This window comes from Apis cerana, linkage group LG14 (genome assembly GCF_029169275.1).
Source record: "Apis cerana isolate GH-2021 linkage group LG14, AcerK_1.0, whole genome shotgun sequence".
NCBI classification, from domain to species: domain Eukaryota; kingdom Metazoa; phylum Arthropoda; class Insecta; order Hymenoptera; family Apidae; genus Apis; species Apis cerana.
The window spans coordinates 6,668,887-6,691,828 of NC_083865.1; the positions used below are offsets into that span (position 1 = coordinate 6,668,887).

General features: G+C 25.5%; 1 long non-coding RNA gene across 3 annotated transcripts; it reads left to right on the forward strand.

Annotated features, from left to right (window-relative positions):
• Positions 1–4,084: 4,084 nt before the first annotated feature.
• On the forward strand, positions 4,085–18,253 carry LOC133667314 (uncharacterized). 3 transcript variants are annotated; one of them, XR_009832690.1, is made up of 6 exons: positions 4,085–5,210; positions 6,144–6,249; positions 10,912–10,933; positions 15,234–17,179; positions 17,404–17,727; positions 17,889–18,253. It is a non-coding gene; the product is annotated as an uncharacterized LOC133667314 (long non-coding RNA). The 3 variants fall into 3 exon arrangements; XR_009832692.1 differs by having other exon boundaries at positions 6,144–6,231; XR_009832691.1 differs by lacking the exons at positions 4,085–5,210; positions 6,144–6,249; positions 10,912–10,933 and adding exons at positions 7,210–7,424; positions 7,586–7,660.
• Positions 18,254–22,942: the final 4,689 nt, after the last annotated feature.

A 22,942-nucleotide genomic window follows, 5' to 3' on the forward strand; every position in this document is an offset into this window, starting at 1 on the left:
TGAGTATTAAAACTTTTTATAAAATTAATAAATGTGTAAAATTATAATATTAGAAATTAAAAATTGTTATAATATATTGTTATAATATAATATATGATAAATTATAAAATTAATTAAATATATTAATATAATATTAAAAATTATAATATTAAAATTTTTCATACTTTAAAATATTCGTTTAAAATATGACTATTGCAAAACTATTTTTTATAAATTAGTTCCAGTTTGATTATTGAAATTTTTAGAGATGTCGAGATTATTCGACTCTATTCGATTTCGCATGTAATTTAAAATTATGAACAAATATCATGTTTAAAATATATATTTTATTCGCAAATATTAATTTCTTTTATTTTTGAGTATGTATATTATGTATTGTTGTTTAAAAGTGCTTTAAATACATTTATTCGTAATTTAGTTAATTTATTAATTTAGTTAATATATTTAGTTAATATAATTAATTTAGTTAATTATAATTAGTTTATTAATTAGTTTCGCGTGTCATATTTGCAAGTGTCATACATTTCATTATTATTATGAAAAAATGAGAATTTTACTAAATAAGTAATTCTTTTATGAATGCCTAATTTATTTTTAAAATGTAAATGTTATTTTTTATTCAGTTTTTATTATTCCAATTTTTATTTAATTTTATTATATAATATATAATATATTTTTATTATATATAATTATATATTTTATAATTATATATTATATATAATTTTATTTAATTTTAATTATATTCTATTTTTAATTTAATATTTTATGCTTCTTAAATGTGCATTAAATATAAATTCGATTTTCATTTCATATAAAAAGCAAAAATGAGAAATCATTTAAATATTTTCTTCAATCAAATTTAAAAAATTGATATGTAATGAATAGATTAAAACTTGAAACTAAATTTTAATAAAAGCTAAATTTTAATAAATTTTTAAAGCATAAATTTTATACTAATAACGATTTTTTTTATAAAATGACATTTAAAATATTATAATATTATAACAATATTATAATAAAAATACAATACAAATCGAAAAATAATATAAATTTTAGTTTTAATAAAAATATTGATTATTATATATAATGTCGTAATGAATTATTAAATCCATAAATTAATTATAAAAATTGATCATTATAAATCTTTTTGTGATTATTTTTTACATAAAATGATTTAAAATATTTTAATATTGTATAGATTGAAAATTAATATTTATATATATCGATAGATATGTAATCGATAAATCGAATTATAACAATCGGCAAAGTACTATCGCCGAACTTCGTAACTATTCTTCTTCCGTAAATATAAAGCAGGTCGCGTGAAAGCAGTCATTTGTCGATGAACTTAATCGAGAGGAGGATGTTACAACATTTTGATTAAATTTTTATTTATAATATAAAGAATAATTTTTTTTATTATTTAACAAAATTTATTTTACATTAACATTTAATATTACTATAAATATATTATAGTATACACAAATAAACTATTATACTTGTTATTTAATTTATTTTTTAATTATTATTTATTTATTATATATATATTTTTAATTATTATTTATTTATTTATATATTTATTTTTTTAAACATTTATTTCTTAATTTATTTATTCCTATAATTATTCATGTATTTATTTATTAATTTATATTATACTTATATTTCATTTATTTATTGATAAATTTATTATTTATTTATCATTTATATTATATTTATATTTTAATTTATCATTTATACTTTTTTATTAATTTATATTTTTACTTCCATTTATTACTTAATTTATATTTTTATTTATTTATTTATTGATATATAAATTCATTTTTTTTTTATAATAGCATATAAATTTTAATATATAAATTTTATTTTTTATTATGAGTCTTAATGTAGTCACTTCCTCGTTGGTGAGACCTGGTAATTGATATCTATTTTTATATTGTATTAATTAATTAAAAAAATATTTGAAAATTGTATTAAAAATGTTAAATTAAAAAGATTGTATTATTGAATTATATTAGAAAAATTAGTTTTGAAAATTGATGCCAAGCTAATAACAATACTAATTTTTTTTTTTATGTTTCAGATATATTTTATATAATTTTTAATTTCTATAATCTAGATTTTGATAATGAATAATAAATAAATAATATAAATTATTCTAAGAATTGAACATGAGTACCATCTCTTGCAAGCTAGAAACATCTTTTTAAAGAAATATTTTTCTAGAAGCACTAAGAGATGGCAATAATACTTCATTCTTACTCTACCTTATCCTCTTTGGAGAAAAGTCTTATCCTGTGATTCAATCATTTTTAATTTATAATTGTTGATTTTTGTGTTATATTCTCTTTTTATGTTTTTATGTTTATTTGTTGCAATATACAATTTTTATTGTTCAAGTTCAGTTAGATTTAATTAAGTGTTATGTTACTTTTTTTTATATATGTCTCTTTTAATTCAATTGATATTTACATTAAATCTTTTTCTTATGTTTTAACATTCTTTGAATTTCTTTAAATTTTAGATTAAATAATTCTTCCATATTTTTCTTATTCTTTTTGTATATTAGAATGTTCAATTCTTCTCTTATATCTTGCAGCTTTGTTAGATTTCATTAATTGTTATGTCAAATTTCTTTTTTATGCTTTCTTTTTTTTTCTTTCTTTATTCAATTAACATTATTGTTGTTAAATTCTTTTTTGATGTTTTAGTTTTTTTAGATTTTTGTAATTTTGAGATTAAATTCTTCAGCTATGCTTCAATCTTTTTTAACTTTATAATAATTAATCCTTATGTTGCATTTTCTTCTTATGTGTTTATATATATTTATGTGTTGGCATATTTATTTATTTATTCATTACTTTTATATTACAATATTAAATTCTTTCACATATTGCAATTATATAACAATTAGTTAAATCTTACAACATATGCTGCAACATATAAAGAAAGAATTTAACATTGTAATACATAAATAATGAATAAAACTCACAAAGAGAGTATAATATAAAAGTTAATTACCATAAAATAAAAAAAATTGAAACATTGGAGAGGAATTTAACCTCAAAGTTAAAAAAAGTCTAAAGAAATGAAATATAAAACAACAACAACAAAAATTTGTTTTTTTTATATTTCAGATTTTTTTTTAGATTTAGATTTTTGTTGACTTTGAAATTAAATTCTTTAGTTATATTTCAGTCTTTTTTTTATTGTATTATAATTAACTTTTATGTTACATTCTCTTCTTATATGTTTATATATATTTATTTATTCATTATTTATATATAAATATATAAAGAATTCATCATTGTGATGCATAAATAATAAAACATAAAAAGGGAATATAATATAAGAATTAATTGTTATAAAGTAATAAATAAGATAAATAAGATTGAAAAAAATAGGAGAAGAATTTAATCTGAAAATTAAAAAATTTAAAAGAATTGAAACATAAAAAAAGATTTAACAGAAATATTATCATATCAAATATTAACATAAATATTTAATATATATATTTATATTAAATATATATATTGAATCAAGAAAAACATTTTGAAAAAAAAAATTATCAAATTTACAATGTTGAATGTTTTTTTTTATGTATGTTTTTTCTAATTTAATTAACACTTTTGTTAAATTTTTTGATGCTTTAGATTTTTAGATTTTTAGATTTAGATTTAAATTTAAATTTTTTTTTAACTTTAAGGTTAAAACGTTCTTCAGTTATGTTTTAACCCCTTTTATAGTTTATTATAGTTAACTTTTTTATGTTATATTTTCTTCTTATGTTTTTTTATTTTGTCATTATTTATATATATCATATTAATAAGTTCTTTTATATGATGCAACATAATAATTAACTAAATCTTATAATGCTGCAACATATAAAAAATATACATTTACATTGTAATATGTAAATAATGAATAAAACATAATAAGAGATTATAATATAAAAGTTAACTATCATGAAGTAATAAAAGAAAATTAAAATATTGGAGAAGAATTTAACCTCAAAGTTAAAAAAGTCTAAAAGAATTGAAATAAAGAACAAAGATTTAACAGAAATATTATCTAAATCAAGAAAAACGTTTAAACATAATTAAATTTTCTTTTTTATGTATGTTTGTTCTAACTCAAAAACATTTATGTTAAATTCTTTCTTTGTTGTTTTAGGTTTTTGGATTTTTTTTTTTTAATTTTGATATAAAATTATTCTCTTATTTCTTTCTTTCTTTTTTATTTTTTATTTTATAGTAATTAACTTTTTATGTTATATTCTCTTTTAATTTTTTCATTATTCATTATTTATGTACTCTATTATTAATTTTTTTACATATATATATGTATATATATATATTTATTCTTCCAATTAAATTAATTTATGTTTCAAATTTTATTTACATTCTCTACGTTTTTTTTAGATTTATTCACCTTTAATGTTATTTTTTCTTTATATTTTAATTCTGTTCAGATTTTGTTTATCCCATTTTAAAGTATCTTACTTGTATTTCAATCTTTCCTAACCTCTTTGAATCTTAGATATATTTTCTCGTTTTTTTTCAGAATTAATTATGTTAAATATTTTTTTCTGCTTTTTCTTTTGTTGATTTTTACATCGACATTGCTCTCTCTTATTTAATATAATTTAATTCCTTAAATTTATTTATTTTAAAGTTAAATTCAATTGTTGTGTTTTGATTATTTTAAATTCGGTTATTAAATTTGTCAAATTCAGTTTTATATTATGTTCTCTTTCTATTTTTTCACTTTTTATGAATTTATTTAAGTTTTTTGTTAAATTTCTTTTCTGTTTTTATTTTTGTTTTTACTTTTATTTAAATTTAATTAATTTTTTTATTGAATTCCTTCTTTCCATTATAATTATTTATTATCTTGTTAAATTAGTAATTCTACTAATAATTTTTTTTTTTTCCAATAGGTATATCTTTACAGGATTCCAATTCCACAAGCAACAAAAATTAATTTATGTATTATATTATATTTCAATTTTTCGCGCGATTTTTGAATGAAAAAAATAAGCATTAAGAGCCAGCCAATCAGAACATCCCTTAATTCGAAACGCGGGACGAATAGGTGCGCATCGCAGTGCGCATCGGAGTGCGCAACGCAGTGCGCATCACACTGCGCATGTCGTCAGTCTACAGTTGAAAATTGTGCGGAGTGGATGTGTCGTCGCGAATTCGGATTACGCAGTAAGTTATTTTACTTTTATTATTACCAAATTTATCAATTATTGTTAATTTAGTTTTTCAAATAATCCATTCGGTATAGTGAAAACGAAATTAATTAGTTCTTTGCGTATCTTTGTGTCTTTTCCTTCGATTGTTCATTTTGCGTCTATTGCGTCATTAGTGTCCCGTATCGGAATATTTCGAGACAGAATTTGAAATCATATATTGGTTTTTTTTATGATATAATTTTAATCGTATTACGTACGTTTATTTTACAATTTCTTGATCTTTATTTTTTATCATTTTAGTCATATTAAAGTAAAAGAACTTTTTTACGGTTTATTACGTATTCATTTCGTGAAGTCGAAGTATCATTCAAGTGCATATTTTTCCGAATGTATATATATTGCGTCTTCTCGCGTATATGTTTATTGTTTACTTTTTTTGGTCTATCGTTTATAATTTGCTCGAGGCTAGAAACATTTCTTATGATATTTCACTTCTGAGAAATTGGATTTGTGTTCAAACATGTTTCGACTTGTCGAGCGTATCCCCTCTCCATCTTGTTATTCGATGCGCGAAATCGAAGCGCAAAGTGACATTGTTCGTTGATTCTTCGTGACGACTAGACATTTGAAATTTTCTCGAGATATATGTTCTATTTATTGCACAGTATTTTAATATTATTTTTTTTATACTACTTTTGTTATTATTTGTGCGTTAATTAATACACGTTTATTCAGTATTTTATTCAACATTGTTAGAATTGGTAGTTTTTTGACAATTAAATAATTTTGAGTTTCTCGTTCGTATCTCATATAATTCGAGTGTCGAATTACAAGATGGCTTATATCGTGAGTTTTTATTTGATTTGGTTTATTTTGATACTTTAATATAATCTAATTTTATACATATTATTCATTTACTTAGAAGTTTTGATTTTCTTCTGCGCAGATTTAATTGATAGCGTATGGTAATATTCTCGAAGGCGGGAAAAAATCCAATATGGACGCCATGGACGTGTTGGTGACTTTCTTTCGTGGTAAAAATTTTATATTTCGTATGTATAAATTTTTATTCTGTTTTCTTGAATTATTTAATTTAGATTGTTGTTAAGCAATTCATAATAAAATTACGTTCTAGTTAAAGAAAAATGAAAAAATTAAAAATTTATGAGAAATTTTAATGATTTATCATTGGAAATTAAATTTTAAAATCTGATAATGAATATTTTATTAAATTTCAGATATTAATAAATAATTGGTAACATTTTTATACGTAATTCATGATCAGTTAAAATGGAAAGGCAATATTTCCAGAACAAATGCTCGATAAGAAGAAGAAAAATATCAAAAAGATATTTCTTTTTCTTCTATTCCCCATCCCTCTACTAATTTAATGTTAATTTCAGAAAATATTTGTGACCGCGCGCAATGCGGTTAATAGAATCAGTGTTTGCTTCGTCATAGTATTTTGAATATTTTTTAGAGCACAACAGCTCTTATTAAATTTAATTAGAATAATCAAACGCGAAGATAGAATCAGTGTTTGTTCGCCGATTATAATATATACGGACGCGTTATTAGAGTTTCTTATTTTTATTTTTTTATTCTCAATATTCGTTTTCGGCACAGGGTAGAGTCAGTGCTTCTCTCAAGAGAATAAGGCGATCATCCACCACGCGAAGAGGTAAGAAGAATCATTAGATTTTCATTTTTTAAATTTTAATCTTTTACATTAGAATTTCATACTTTTATTATTATTAAAATTTATTAGAAATTTAATTTTTTTTAATTAATATTTGAAGTTAAATATAGTTTTATTTTGTATTACTATTATTACGATTTTAAATAACGAATGTTATATTTTTAAGAAAAAATTACAATACAATATTTCATATTTTATTTCACAGATGCTGATGATCTTTATGAAGATTTTTGGATTTTAATCTTAAAAAATATTTGTGACCACGTGCAATGTGGTTAGTAGAATCAGTGTTTGCTTCGTTATAGTATTTTGAATATTTTTTAGAGCACAACAGCTCTTAAATTAAATTTTAATTAGAATGATCAAACGCGAAGATAGAATCAGTGTTTGTTCGCCGATTATAATTTATACGGACGCGTTGTTAACTTCTTATTTTTATTTTTTTTTATTTTAAATATTCGTTTTCGGCACAGGGTAGAGTCAGTGCTTCTCTCAAGAGAATAAGGCGATCATCCATCACGCGAAGAGGTAATTACGCTTTTATATCTAAATTTTTATTCTTCTAAATAGAAATTAACTGGAATTTTAATATCATTATTACATGTTGTATATTTAATAGTTTCCTATTTTAATTTTTGAATTTTTCAAGTAATCAGAACCGTGTTTTTAATTATGATATTTTGTCACAGATTTCTTCTACCTGATGACTTCCTGATGTACCTGATGGGCTATGGTAACAGTGAAGGCGTTCGTCGCATCATATGGTGAGTCGCATGGTTTTTGGTTCCTCCGGTCACTCAACCATGTCGTAGGATGAAAGATCCGAATCGACACGAGTGACTGGTTGTATACGTAGAATTTTGCACGAGCACAATGACCGCGGATATTTATTTATAATAATTATCCGCGAGTAGTAACGATTATTTCTTTTGTGTTTTATTTATTAGTTCAGGCTAGGGTCTTCTTACGCTTCGCGTTTTTGATTAATATAAAATGTTTAGTAATTTTAATAATGCCAAAACATATAATAATTATTATTATATAATTATCAGTGTAATACAATAATTAGTTTGAATTTTTTTAATTCAAAATCCTTCAGAGTAACATTTTAAGTTATTTGATCAATTTGATTATTGTGATTGTCACATAATTTCATATAACTTCAATATGATTTACAACAACTGGTAGATAGTAAATTTTTCAATTTTTATTCGTACAAATATGAAGTAAATTTTGTGTAAGAAGACATTTCGCGACAGGTAGATTTTAGAATCAGAGCAATAAGTTTTGAATATTGTTCTTGTGATTTTGAAAATATGCTCTGATGAAGGAATCGCCTGAGGATATTTCTATTAATATTTATATTAAATTGCAATGAATTCTAATTCCTTTTTAATTAATTCAATATTAAAAATTTAATATTCAATAATTTGTTCAATAATTAATGAAATAAAATATGAAATAGAGTCACAAATAATTTGAAATATAATAAAAATTTGAAATATATAATATAGTTTATATAATTATACAATTTGAAATATATAATGCAAAGTCAAAGAATATTAGCCCGTTAGATACAAAATGGATATATTAATATCTTTTTAGCTCAGGATTTTCAGGTTTAACCCTTTCCATGTTCATTGCCAGGAACTCACTCACGTGCCCAGGTGTTACTTGAGTGAGAGAGAGGCAATGGGTATGATGATCTTAGCTCATAAGTTAATACAAATTTTTAGCGACTGACGATGCGTTAGTGTATCGTGCACGACGTAATTTCCACATTGTGTGTGTATGGTTAGGCTGTGGAATTGCGTCGTTCCAATTATTATTTCTTTCACTGTTCAATCACAATTTGCAATCACACTCGCAATTAAATATTGCGAATAAGTAATAAATAGTAAGATTAATTTTTAATCTCAAATTACAATAATTGTACAATTTTGGTTTATAATAATGGTTACAATAATGGTAACATTTAATCTGGTGATTAGTATTTTAAAAAATGTTACGTATTCATAAATATTCACAATTAAAATATAGATACACGCGTTTTTATCGCGTTTCACGCAATGGTCACTAGCTATCGTCAGTCGATTTCAGGAAAATGGTACGTAAAGTTAGAGTGTGCGAGTAGTGTGCCAAGCTCGGGTGTCGGAGGCGTCCCGGGACGTTTTCCCTAGTGTAGGCTTTTGCGCCCGAGTGTTATGTGTGAGAATCGTGGAATGAATGTGTTGGTATGCCTGTTTTGCCAAATTTTTTTAAATATAGGGCTAGGTAGGATAGGTAGTATACTTCTGGTGTGTCTGTTAATTATAAGTAGGTAGGGCCGGGCAGGTTGTCACAGTCTCCGATCGGGTAGGCGCGTTTTCGCGTGACAATCTGTTTCAGGAAATAAAATTTGAGAAATCGAGAGCGAAGCTGAAACGAATGGATGACAATGCCATTCGTCTCTGGTTTTGCTCGTCGAGTTTTCGAATTTCGCGGTCGCGGTCGTGATTTGCTTTCGAAACGAACGTTGCGCTCGAGATTCTGTGCATGTACGGAGAACGATCATTGCGATTGTTGGTCGTCCATGTGCACTTAGCTTACGCGATTTAGTCCTTTTTTTCTTTTTTTCTTTGGTTTGCGATTAGTGAATCTCGAGCCTAGATTTAAGTTTCAGCGGGTATTGCACCCGAAGAAAGAAGACCGAAGAGGCCCGACAAACTGTCACGAAGAGGGCTGCAACGAATGATTTCTCATTTTTTGAATTTTATCTGGATCCAAAGAATGGGAAGTCATTGTTACTACTTTGTCATTGTGCTCGTTTTAGTAATACGTAGTATATGTTGTTGTATCGTATCTGGCCAATTTGCATGCTGGCCCATCGTTCATCCAATCATCTTGGGCAAATCGCGGTTTTGCATTAGTGTTGCGAATGATAAATAACGGGTTGAATTAGAGTTGCGACAAAATGATAATCGCGTTTACTATTAGCGTTGCGTTGAAAAGAATATCGCGATTGCTTTTAATTATTTTCATTATGAATTAGTCTATTTTTTTATTATTATTATTTTTTTAATATAAATTTGATTTTATTCTTTAATATAATTACGATTTATGATATCGTGATATATGAAAAGTAGTTTTTTAAATTTAAAGAATAATAGTAAATTTTATATTAAATTCATTTGAAGAATTAGTGTTGCGTTGATGAAATATCGCGTTTTTTATAGTAGTGTTGCGTCTATTTACCCAAATTGCCCATATTTCTTCCACTTGGACTGTGGAAGTACGTTCCAGTTCCTGAATCACCTACTACAGCCAAAAAGACTGTACAAAGGGTGATTGTACGACAGCAGTCTCTGATTATGGCTGCAATCTTCCGCTATTAGTGTTGCGTTTATAATAAATTATGAGTGCATAAATTAATTAATTTATTAGAGTTTCGTATATGTTTTCGCGAATCTTTTATCTTTTTTTTTTATTTTTTTTTCTTTTTTATTGATGAAGAAATGCATTAAAAATATAATAAAGCACTCTTCGCGTTTTCTTTTGAGATTTTAATATATTAGTGTTGCGAAATAAAAAAAATTCCACTCACGGTTTGTTCGGATTTACATTGAGTGGATAATTATTTTGGTAACCCTTCTGGTTACCTTTTTGTCGTTTTTCTCTTTTCAGCATCCCCCTTATTAAGAGCATTTGTTTATTGTTAAAAAATGTTTTTATTTAAAATGTTTTTTTTATCGATGAATATCTTTCATTTAAAATCATGAATTGCTTAACAACATTTTGATAATTTGATTTTTTTTTTTTTTTTATTTAATATTTTTTTTATTCCTAGATGTAAATTATTTTTTAATTACTAATCCAATAATTGAGTTTGTTACAGGTATGAATTGAAGAAAATAAACAAGAAAAAATAGATACGAAATAATGTGTGATCCTCATTTGCTATAAATTAATTACCTTTATTATTGTTGTTATTTCACTAATTCTGTTGTTCACTAATTCTGTTCATAATCTGTTTCAGGAATTTTCTTCAGCTTTCAATGGTACGGATTACTTCATCATCATCAATTCGTTTTATATTAGGTAGAGGGTAGATCGTAGACGAAACATTTAGCTTTTTGATAAATGGGATTTATAAACGATGTTCTTTTCTTCTTCTTCTTTTTATTATTAAAAAAAGCAACCTCGCTTTTCCCACTCTGATTCGTTTTCCAAACAAATATTCCCTATTTTTCAAGGCAATATGATCATTTTGCCATCCTTAATTCCTCAATTTCCTCACTATAAACAAGTACTTGATACTTGATTTTGCATTAGTGACTTTGTTCACTAACCATCATTAGTATGTACTGATCTCCTCTTGTGGTTTCATGTCATTTCATAAATTTTTTGAAAATTGTGTGTCTTCAATGAGTATGAATGTTGATATGAAGAGAATTTGTTAGATGTTCAATAGGCAGAGTTAGAAACAAAATGTTTGAATGCTTATATAGATAGGAAATACGAAAAAGAACTTTTAGAATAAGTAAAATGTTAATGTTATATTTTTATTTAAATTTGTTTCAGGATTTCTTGTTACAGGAACAGAAGATTGTATGATACTGATTAAAGAAAACGTATTTAGAATTAAGTGCATGCACGATCAAGGGTTTATTAAATAAAGTAGTGTATTGTAGAAAAGTAGACACTGTAGATGGGTAAAATGGTGTAACGCTTTTTGGGATGCTTATTTTGCTTATTTTTTTTCTTTTTTTTTTTGCGCACGCTTTTTACTATCGATCATTTTTCATTTTCCTACCGATGGAAATGTAAAATATTGATAGAAAATCTTTTAATTTTAATTTTATCTTCACGTTTAGTCTTCCGCGCCGGTTTCTTTAGAATTCCTTTTGCTGTTTGTTTTGCACAACGATCGAAGGATCTGAACGTTTTGCAAATTTATATCAAAAGGAAGATTTATTTATTATTGATTTTAAATAAATTTTTGCGTAAAGGAGGGTGGATGGGATCGTGGATAGGGTGGGTCTCCAGTTCGCAGCAACCTCCACGCGGTGAGACCTGGAAAATCATTATTATTTACTATATTCTTCATAATCGTATCCTTGATACAATTATAAATTTTATAGCAAATAAGATGAGCTAATTGGCTGCGCACGCGATTTCAATGATTATTTTTTTATTTTGATATTCGTTAGATTATTAGTTAAGATTTATTGAATTATTAATAATGATCAAAAGTTTGAACGTTTTGCAAACATACAATGAAAGGAAAATTCATTTGTGAATAAAATAATTTGTGAAAATTATAAAGTGTAAGATTTTTTTTTTTCTTTGTGACTTTGAGTGATAATAATTGTGTACGTAATTAGAGTATACTACGCTAGACGGCGTAGCTCTAATCTTTTTTCGGTTCAGAACATATTTTACAAAGTCCTATGAGATGTCGCGTCAATCTATTTCTCGTCCGTATTTCATTTATACGTTAATTTTACGTATGTCACTAATGAAACACGTGGAAAAGAATAAGAAATAAGCAATGAATAGAAATGGTGAATAGAGATAAGATAAGAATTGAACATGAGCACCATCTCTTGCAAGCTAGAAACATCTTTTTAAAGAAATATTTTTCTAGAAGCACTAAGAGATGGCAATAATACTTCATTCTTACTCTACCTTGTCCTCTTTGGAGAAAAGTCTTATCCTGTGATTCAATCATTTTTAATTTATAATTGTTGATTTTTGTGTTATATTCTCTTTTTATGTTTTTATGTTTATTTATTGCAATATACAATTTTTATTGTTCAAGTTCAGTTAGATTTAATTAAGTGTTATGTTACTTTTTTTTTATATATGTCTCTTTTAATTCAATTGATATTTACATTAAATCTTTTTCTTATGTTTTAACATTCTTTGAATTTCTTTAAATTTTAGATTAAATAATTCTTCCATATTTTTCTTATTCTTTTTGTATATTAGAATGTTCAATTCTTCTCTTATATCTTGCAGCTTTGTTAGATTTCATTAATTGTTATATCAAATTTCTTTTTTATGCTTTCTTTTTTTTTCTTTCTTTATTCAATTAACATTATTGTTGTTAAATTCTTTTTTGATGTTTTAGTTTTTTTAGATTTTTGTAATTTTGAGATTAAATTCTTCAGCTATGCTTCAATCTTTTTTAACTTTATAATAATTAATCCTTATGTTGCATTTTCTTCTTATGTGTTTATATATATTTATGTGTTGGCATATTTATTTATTTATTCATTACTTTTATATTACAATATTAAATTCTTTCACATATTGCAATTATATAACAATTAGTTAAATCTTACAACATATGCTGCAACATATAAAGAAAGAATTTAACATTGTAATACATAAATAATGAATAAAACTCACAAAGAGAGTATAATATAAAAGTTAATTACCATAAAATAAAAAAAATTGAAACATTGGAGAGGAATTTAACCTCAAAGTTAAAAAAAGTCTAAAAGAAATGAAATATAAAACAACAACAACAAAAATTTGTTTTTTTTATATTTCAGATTTTTTTTTAGATTTAGATTTTTGTTGACTTTGAAATTAAATTCTTTAGTTATATTTCAGTCTTTTTTTTATTGTATTATAATTAACTTTTATGTTACATTCTCTTCTTATATGTTTATATATATTTATTTATTCATTATTTATATATAAATATATAAAGAATTCATCATTGTGATGCATAAATAATAAAACATAAAAAGGGAATATAATATAAGAATTAATTGTTATAAAGTAATAAATAAGATAAATAAGATTGAAAAAAATAGGAGAAGAATTTAATCTGAAAATTAAAAAATTTAAAAGAATTGAAACATAAAAAAAGATTTAACAGAAATATTATCATATCAAATATTAACATAAATATTTAATATATATATTTATATTAAATATATATATTGAATCAAGAAAAACATTTTGAAAAAAAAAATTATCAAATTTACAATGTTGAATGTTTTTTTTTATGTATGTTTTTTCTAATTTAATTAACACTTTTGTTAAATTTTTTGATGCTTTAGATTTTTAGATTTTTAGATTTAGATTTAAATTTAAATTTTTTTTTAACTTTAAGGTTAAAACGTTCTTCAGTTATGTTTTAACCCCTTTTATAGTTTATTATAGTTAACTTTTTTATGTTATATTTTCTTCTTATGTTTTTTTATTTTGTCATTATTTATATATATCATATTAATAAGTTCTTTTATATGATGCAACATAATAATTAACTAAATCTTATAATGCTGCAACATATAAAAAATATACATTTACATTGTAATATGTAAATAATGAATAAAACATAATAAGAGATTATAATATAAAAGTTAACTATCATGAAGTAATAAAAGAAAATTAAAATATTGGAGAAGAATTTAACCTCAAAGTTAAAAAAGTCTAAAAGAATTGAAATAAAGAACAAAGATTTAACAGAAATATTATCTAAATCAAGAAAAACGTTTAAACATAATTAAATTTTCTTTTTTATGTATGTTTGTTCTAACTCAAAAACATTTATGTTAAATTCTTTCTTTGTTGTTTTAGGTTTTTGGATTTTTTTTTTTTAATTTTGATATAAAATTATTCTCTTATTTCTTTCTTTCTTTTTTATTTTTTATTTTATAGTAATTAACTTTTTATGTTATATTCTCTTTTAATTTTTTCATTATTCATTATTTATGTACTCTATTATTAATTTTTTACATATATATATGTATATATATATATTTATTCTTCCAATTAAATTAATTTATGTTTCAAATTTTATTTACATTCTCTACGTTTTTTTTAGATTTATTCACCTTTAATGTTATTTTTTCTTTATATTTTAATTCTGTTCAGATTTTGTTTATCCCATTTTAAAGTATCTTACTTGTATTTCAATCTTTCCTAACCTCTTTGAATCTTAGATATATTTTCTCGTTTTTTTTCAGAATTAATTATGTTAAATATTTTTTTCTGCTTTTTCTTTTGTTGATTTTTACATCGACATTGCTCTCTCTTATTTAATATAATTTAATTCCTTAAATTTATTTATTTTAAAGTTAAATTCAATTGTTGTGTTTTGATTATTTTAAATTCGGTTATTAAATTTGTCAAATTCAGTTTTATATTATGTTCTCTTTCTATTTTTCACTTTTTATGAATTTATTTAAGTTTTTTGTTAAATTTCTTTTCTGTTTTTATTTTTGTTTTTACTTTTATTTAAATTTAATTAATTTTTTATTGAATTCCTTCTTTCCATTATAATTATTTATTATCTTGTTAAATTAGTAATTCTACTAATAATTTTTTTTTTTCCAATAGGTATATCTTTACAGGATTCCAATTCCACAAGCAACAAAAATTAATTTATGTATTATATTATATTTCAATTTTTCGCGCGATTTTTGAATGAAAAAAATAAGCATTAAGAGCCAGCCAATCAGAACATCCCTTAATTCGAAACGCGGGACGAATAGGTGCGCATCGCAGTGCGCATCGGAGTGCGCAACGCAGTGCGCATCACACTGCGCATGTCGTCAGTCTACAGTTGAAAATTGTGCGGAGTGGATGTGTCGTCGCGAATTCGGATTACGCAGTAAGTTATTTTACTTTTATTATTACCAAATTTATCAATTATTGTTAATTTAGTTTTTCAAATAATCCATTCGGTATAGTGAAAACGAAATTAATTAGTTCTTTGCGTATCTTTGTGTCTTTTCCTTCGATTGTTCATTTTGCGTCTATTGCGTCATTAGTGTCCCGTATCGGAATATTTCGAGACAGAATTTGAAATCATATATTGGTTTTTTTTATGATATAATTTTAATCGTATTACGTACGTTTATTTTACAATTTCTTGATCTTTATTTTTTATCATTTTAGTCATATTAAAGTAAAAGAACTTTTTTACGGTTTATTACGTATTCATTTCGTGAAGTCGAAGTATCATTCAAGTGCATATTTTTCCGAATGTATATATATTGCGTCTTCTCGCGTATATGTTTATTGTTTACTTTTTTTGGTCTATCGTTTATAATTTGCTCGAGGCTAGAAACATTTCTTATGATATTTCACTTCTGAGAAATTGGATTTGTGTTCAAACATGTTTCGACTTGTCGAGCGTATCCCCTCTCCATCTTGTTATTCGATGCGCGAAATCGAAGCGCAAAGTGACATTGTTCGTTGATTCTTCGTGACGACTAGACATTTGAAATTTTCTCGAGATATATGTTCTATTTATTGCACAGTATTTTAATATTATTTTTTTTATACTACTTTTGTTATTATTTGTGCGTTAATTAATACACGTTTATTCAGTATTTTATTCAACATTGTTAGAATTGGTAGTTTTTTGACAATTAAATAATTTTGAGTTTCTCGTTCGTATCTCATATAATTCGAGTGTCGAATTACAAGATGGCTTATATCGTGAGTTTTTATTTGATTTGGTTTATTTTGATACTTTAATATAATCTAATTTTATACATATTATTCATTTACTTAGAAGTTTTGATTTTCTTCTGCGCAGATTTAATTGATAGCGTATGGTAATATTCTCGAAGGCGGGAAAAATCCAATATGGACGCCATGGACGTGTTGGTGACTTTCTTTCGTGGTAAAAATTTTATATTTCGTATGTATAAATTTTTATTCTGTTTTCTTGAATTATTTAATTTAGATTGTTGTTAAGCAATTCATAATAAAATTACGTTCTAGTTAAAGAAAAATGAAAAAATTAAAAATTTATGAGAAATTTTAATGATTTATCATTGGAAATTAAATTTTAAAATCTGATAATGAATATTTTATTAAATTTCAGATATTAATAAATAATTGGTAACATTTTTATACGTAATTCATGATCAGTTAAAATGGAAAGGCAATATTTCCAGAACAAATGCTCGATAAGAAGAAGAAAAATATCAAAAAGATATTTCTTTTTCTTCTATTCCCCATCCCTCTACTAATTTAATGTTAATTTCAGAAAATATTTGTGACCGCGCGCAATGCGGTTAATAGAATCAGTGTTTGCTTCGTCATAGTATTTTGAATATTTTTTAGAGCACAACAGCTCTTATTAAATTTAATTAGAATAATCAAACGCGAAGATAGAATCAGTGTTTGTTCGCCGATTATAATATATACGGACGCGTTATTAGAGTTTCTTATTTTTTATTTTTTTTTTTATTCTCAATATTCGTTTTCGGCACAGGGTAGAGTCAGTGCTTCTCTCAAGAGAATAAGGCGATCATCCACCACGCGAAGAGGTAAGAAGAATCATTAGATTTTCATTTTTTAAATTTTAATCTTTTACATTAGAATTTCATACTTTTATTATTATTAAAATTTATTAGAAATTTAATTTTTTTTAATTAATATTTGAAGTTAAATATAGTTTTATTTTGTATTACTATTATTACGATTTTAAATAACGAATGTTATATTTTTAAGAAAAAAATTACAATACAATATTTCATATTTTATTTCACAGATGCTGATGATCTTTATGAAGATTTTTGGATTTTAATCTTAAAAAATATTTGTGACCACGTGCAATGTGGTTAGTAGAATCAGTGTTTGCTTCGTTATAGTATTTTGAATATTTTTTTAGAGCACAACAGCTCTTAAATTAAATTTTAATTAGAATGATCAAACGCGAAGATAGAATCAGTGTTTGTTCGCCGATTATAATTTATACGGACGCGTTGTTAACTTCTTATTTTTATTTTTTTTTATTTTAAATATTCGTTTTCGGCACAGGGTAGAGTCAGTGCTTCTCTCAAGAGAATAAGGCGATCATCCATCACGCGAAGAGGTAATTACGCTTTTATATCTAAATTTTTATTCTTCTAAATAGAAATTAACTGGAATTTTAATATCATTATTACATGTTGTATATTTAATAGTTTCCTATTTTAATTTTTGAATTTTTCAAGTAATCAGAACCGTGTTTTTAATTATGATATTTTGTCACAGATTTCTTCTACCTGATGACTTCCTGATGTACCTGATGGGCTATGGTAACAGTGAAGGCGTTCGTCGCATCATATGGTGAGTCGCATGGTTTTTGGTTCCTCCGGTCACTCAACCATGTCGTAGGATGAAAGATCCGAATCGACACGAGTGACTGGTTGTATACGTAGAATTTTGCACGAGCACAATGACCGCGGATATTTATTTATAATAATTATCCGCGAGTAGTAACGATTATTTCTTTTGTGTTTTATTTATTAGTTCAGGCTAGGGTCTTCTTACGCTTCGCGTTTTTGATTAATATAAAATGTTTAGTAATTTTAATAATGCCAAAACATATAATAATTATTATTATATAATTATCAGTGTAATACAATAATTAGTTTGAATTTTTTAATTCAAAATCCTTCAGAGTAACATTTTAAGTTATTTGATCAATTTGATTATTGTGATTGTCACATAATTTCATATAACTTCAATATGATTTACAACAACTGGTAGATAGTAAATTTTTCAATTTTTATTCGTACAAATATGAAGTAAATTTTGTGTAAGAAGACATTTCGCGACAGGTAGATTTTAGAATCAGAGCAATAAGTTTTGAATATTGTTCTTGTGATTTTGAAAATATGCTCTGATGAAGGAATCGCCTGAGGATATTTCTATTAATATTTATATTAAATTGCAATGAATTCTAATTCCTTTTTAATTAATTCAATATTAAAAATTTAATATTCAATAATTTGTTCAATAATTAATGAAATAAAATATGAAATAGAGTCACAAATAATTTGAAATATAATAAAAATTTGAAATATATAATATAGTTTATATAATTATACAATTTGAAATATATAATGCAAAGTCAAAGAATATTAGCCCGTTAGATACAAAATGGATATATTAATATCTTTTTAGCTCAGGATTTTCAGGTTTAACCCTTTCCATGTTCATTGCCAGGAACTCACTCACGTGCCCAGGTGTTACTTGAGTGAGAGAGAGGCAATGGGTATGATGATCTTAGCTCATAAGTTAATACAAATTTTTTAGCGACTGACGATGCGTTAGTGTATCGTGCACGACGTAATTTCCACATTGTGTGTGTATGGTTAGGCTGTGGAATTGCGTCGTTCCAATTATTATTTCTTTCACTGTTCAATCACAATTTGCAATCACACTCGCAATTAAATATTGCGAATAAGTAATAAATAGTAAGATTAATTTTTAATCTCAAATTACAATAATTGTACAATTTTGGTTTATAATAATGGTTACAATAATGGTAACATTTAATCTGGTGATTAGTATTTTAAAAAACGTTACGTATTCATAAATATTCACAATTAAAATATAGATACACGCGTTTTTATCGCGTTTCACGCAATGGTCACTAGCTATCGTCAGTCGATTTCAGGAAAATGGTACGTAAAGTTAGAGTGTGCGAGTAGTGTGCCAAGCTCGGGTGTCGGAGGCGTCCCGGGACGTTTTCCCTAGTGTAGGCTTTTGCGCCCGAGTGTTATGTGTGAGAATCGTGGAATGAATGTGTTGGTATGCCTGTTTTGCCAAATTTTTTTAAATATAGGGCTAGGTAGGATAGGTAGTATACTTCTGGTGTGTCTGTTAATTATAAGTAGGTAGGGCCGGGCAGGTTGTCACAGTCTCCGATCGGGTAGGCGCGTTTTCGCGTGACAATCTGTTTCAGGAAATAAAATTTGAGAAATCGAGAGCGAAGCTGAAACGAATGGATGACAATGCCATTCGTCTCTGGTTTTGCTCGTCGAGTTTTCGAATTTCGCGGTCGCGGTCGTGATTTGCTTTCGAAACGAACGTTGCGCTCGAGATTCTGTGCATGTACGGAGAACGATCATTGCGATTGTTGGTCGTCCATGTGCACTTAGCTTACGCGATTTAGTCCTTTTTTTTTCTTTTTTCTTTGGTTTGCGATTAGTGAATCTCGAGCCTAGATTTAAGTTTCAGCGGGTATTGCACCCGAAGAAAGAAGACCGAAGAGGCCCGACAAACTGTCACGAAGAGGGCTGCAACGAATGATTTCTCATTTTTGAATTTTATCTGGATCCAAAGAATGGGAAGTCATTGTTACTACTTTGTCATTGTGCTCGTTTTAGTAATACGTAGTATATGTTGTTGTATCGTATCTGGCCAATTTGCATGCTGGCCCATCGTTCATCCAATCATCTTGGGCAAATCGCGGTTTTGCATTAGTGTTGCGAATGATAAATAACGGGTTGAATTAGAGTTGCGACAAAATGATAATCGCGTTTACTATTAGCGTTGCGTTGAAAAGAATATCGCGATTGCTTTTAATTATTTTCATTATGAATTAGTCTATTTTTTTATTATTATTATTTTTTAATATAAATTTGATTTTATTCTTTAATATAATTACGATTTATGATATCGTGATATATGAAAAGTAGTTTTTTAAATTTAAAGAATAATAGTAAATTTTATATTAAATTCATTTGAAGAATTAGTGTTGCGTTGATGAAATATCGCGTTTTTTATAGTAGTGTTGCGTCTATTTACCCAAATTGCCCATATTTCTTCCACTTGGACTGTGGAAGTACGTTCCAGTTCCTGAATCACCTACTACAGCCAAAAAGACTGTACAAAGGGTGATTGTACGACAGCAGTCTCTGATTATGGCTGCAATCTTCCGCTATTAGTGTTGCGTTTATAATAAATTATGAGTGCATAAATTAATTAATTTATTAGAGTTTCGTATATGTTTTCGCGAATCTTTTATCTTTTTTTTTTTTATTTTTTTTTCTTTTTTATTGATGAAGAAATGCATTAAAAATATAATAAAGCACTCTTCGCGTTTTCTTTTGAGATTTTAATATATTAGTGTTGCGAAATAAAAAAAATTCCACTCACGGTTTGTTCGGATTTACATTGAGTGGATAATTATTTTGGTAACCCTTCTGGTTACCTTTTTGTCGTTTTTCTCTTTTCAGCATCCCCCTTATTAAGAGCATTTGTTTATTGTTAAAAAATGTTTTTATTTAAAATGTTTTTTTTATCGATGAATATCTTTCATTTAAAATCATGAATTGCTTAACAACATTTTGATAATTTGATTTTTTTTTTTTATTTAATATTTTTTTTATTCCTAGATGTAAATTATTTTTTAATTACTAATCCAATAATTGAGTTTGTTACAGGTATGAATTGAAGAAAATAAACAAGAAAAAATAGATACGAAATAATGTGTGATCCTCATTTGCTATAAATTAATTACCTTTATTATTGTTGTTATTTCACTAATTCTGTTGTTCACTAATTCTGTTCATAATCTGTTTCAGGAATTTTCTTCAGCTTTCAATGGTACGGATTACTTCATCATCATCAATTCGTTTTATATTAGGTAGAGGGTAGATCATAGACGAAACATTTAGCTTTTTGATAAATGGGATTTATAAACGATGTTCTTTTCTTCTTCTTCTTTTATTATTAAAAAAAGCAACCTCGCTTTTCCCACTCTGATTCGTTTTCCAAACAAATATTCCCTATTTTTCAAGGCAATATGATCATTTTGCCATCCTTAATTCCTCAATTTCCTCACTATAAACAAGTACTTGATACTTGATTTTGCATTAGTGACTTTGTTCACTAACCATCATTAGTATGTACTGATCTCCTCTTGTGGTTTCATGTCATTTCATAAATTTTTTGAAAATTGTGTGTCTTCAATGAGTATGAATGTTGATATGAAGAGAATTTGTTAGATGTTCAATAGGCAGAGTTAGAAACAAAATGTTTGAATGCTTATATAGATAGGAAATACGAAAAAGAACTTTTAGAATAAGTAAAATGTTAATGTTATATTTTTTATTTAAATTTGTTTCAGGATTTCTTGTTACAGGAACAGAAGATTGTATGATACTGATTAAAGAAAACGTATTTAGAATTAAGTGCATGCACGATCAAGGGTTTATTAAATAAAGTAGTGTATTGTAGAAAAGTAGACACTGTAGATGGGTAAAATGGTGTAACGCTTTTTGGGATGCTTATTTTGCTTATTTTTTTTCTTTTTTTTGCGCACGCTTTTACTATCGATCATTTTTCATTTTCCTACCGATGGAAATGTAAAATATTGATAGAAAATCTTTAATTTTAATTTTATCTTCACGTTTAGTCTTCCGCGCCGGTTTCTTTAGAATTCCTTTTGCTGTTTGTTTTGCACAACGATCGAAGGATCTGAACGTTTTGCAAATTTATATCAAAAGGAAGATTTATTTATTATTGATTTTAAATAAATTTTTGCGTAAAGGAGGGTGGATGGGATCGTGGATAGGGTGGGTCTCCAGTTCGCAGCAACCTCCACGCGGTGAGACCTGGAAAATCATTATTATTTACTATATTCTTCATAATCGTATCCTTGATACAATTATAAATTTTATAGCAAATAAGATGAGCTAATTGGCTGCGCACGCGATTTCAATGATTATTTTTTTATTTTGTAGTTAGATTATTAGTTACGATTTATTGAATTATTAATAATGATCAAAAGTTTGAACGTTTTGCAAACATACAATGAAAGGAAAATTCATTTGTGAATAAAATAATTTGTGAAAATTATAAAGTGTAAGACTTTTTTTTTCTTTGTGACTTTGAGTGATAATAATTGTGTACGTAATTAGAGTATACTACGCTAGACGGCGTAGCTCTAATCTTTTTTCGGTTCAGAACATATTTTACAAAGTCCTATGAGATGTCGCGTCAATCTATTTCTCGTCCGTATTTCATTTATACGTTAATTTTACGTATGTCACTAATGAAACACGTGGAAAAGAATAAGAAATAAGCAATGAATAGAAATGGTGAATAGAGATAAGATAAGAATTGAACATGAGCACCATCTCTTGCAAGCTAGAAACATCTTTTTAAAGAAATATTTTTCTAGAAGCACTAAGAGATGGCAATAATACTTCATTCTTACTCTACCTTGTCCTCTTTGGAGAAAAGTCTTATCCTGTGATTCAATCATTTTTAATTTATAATTGTTGATTTTTGTGTTATATTCTCTTTTTATG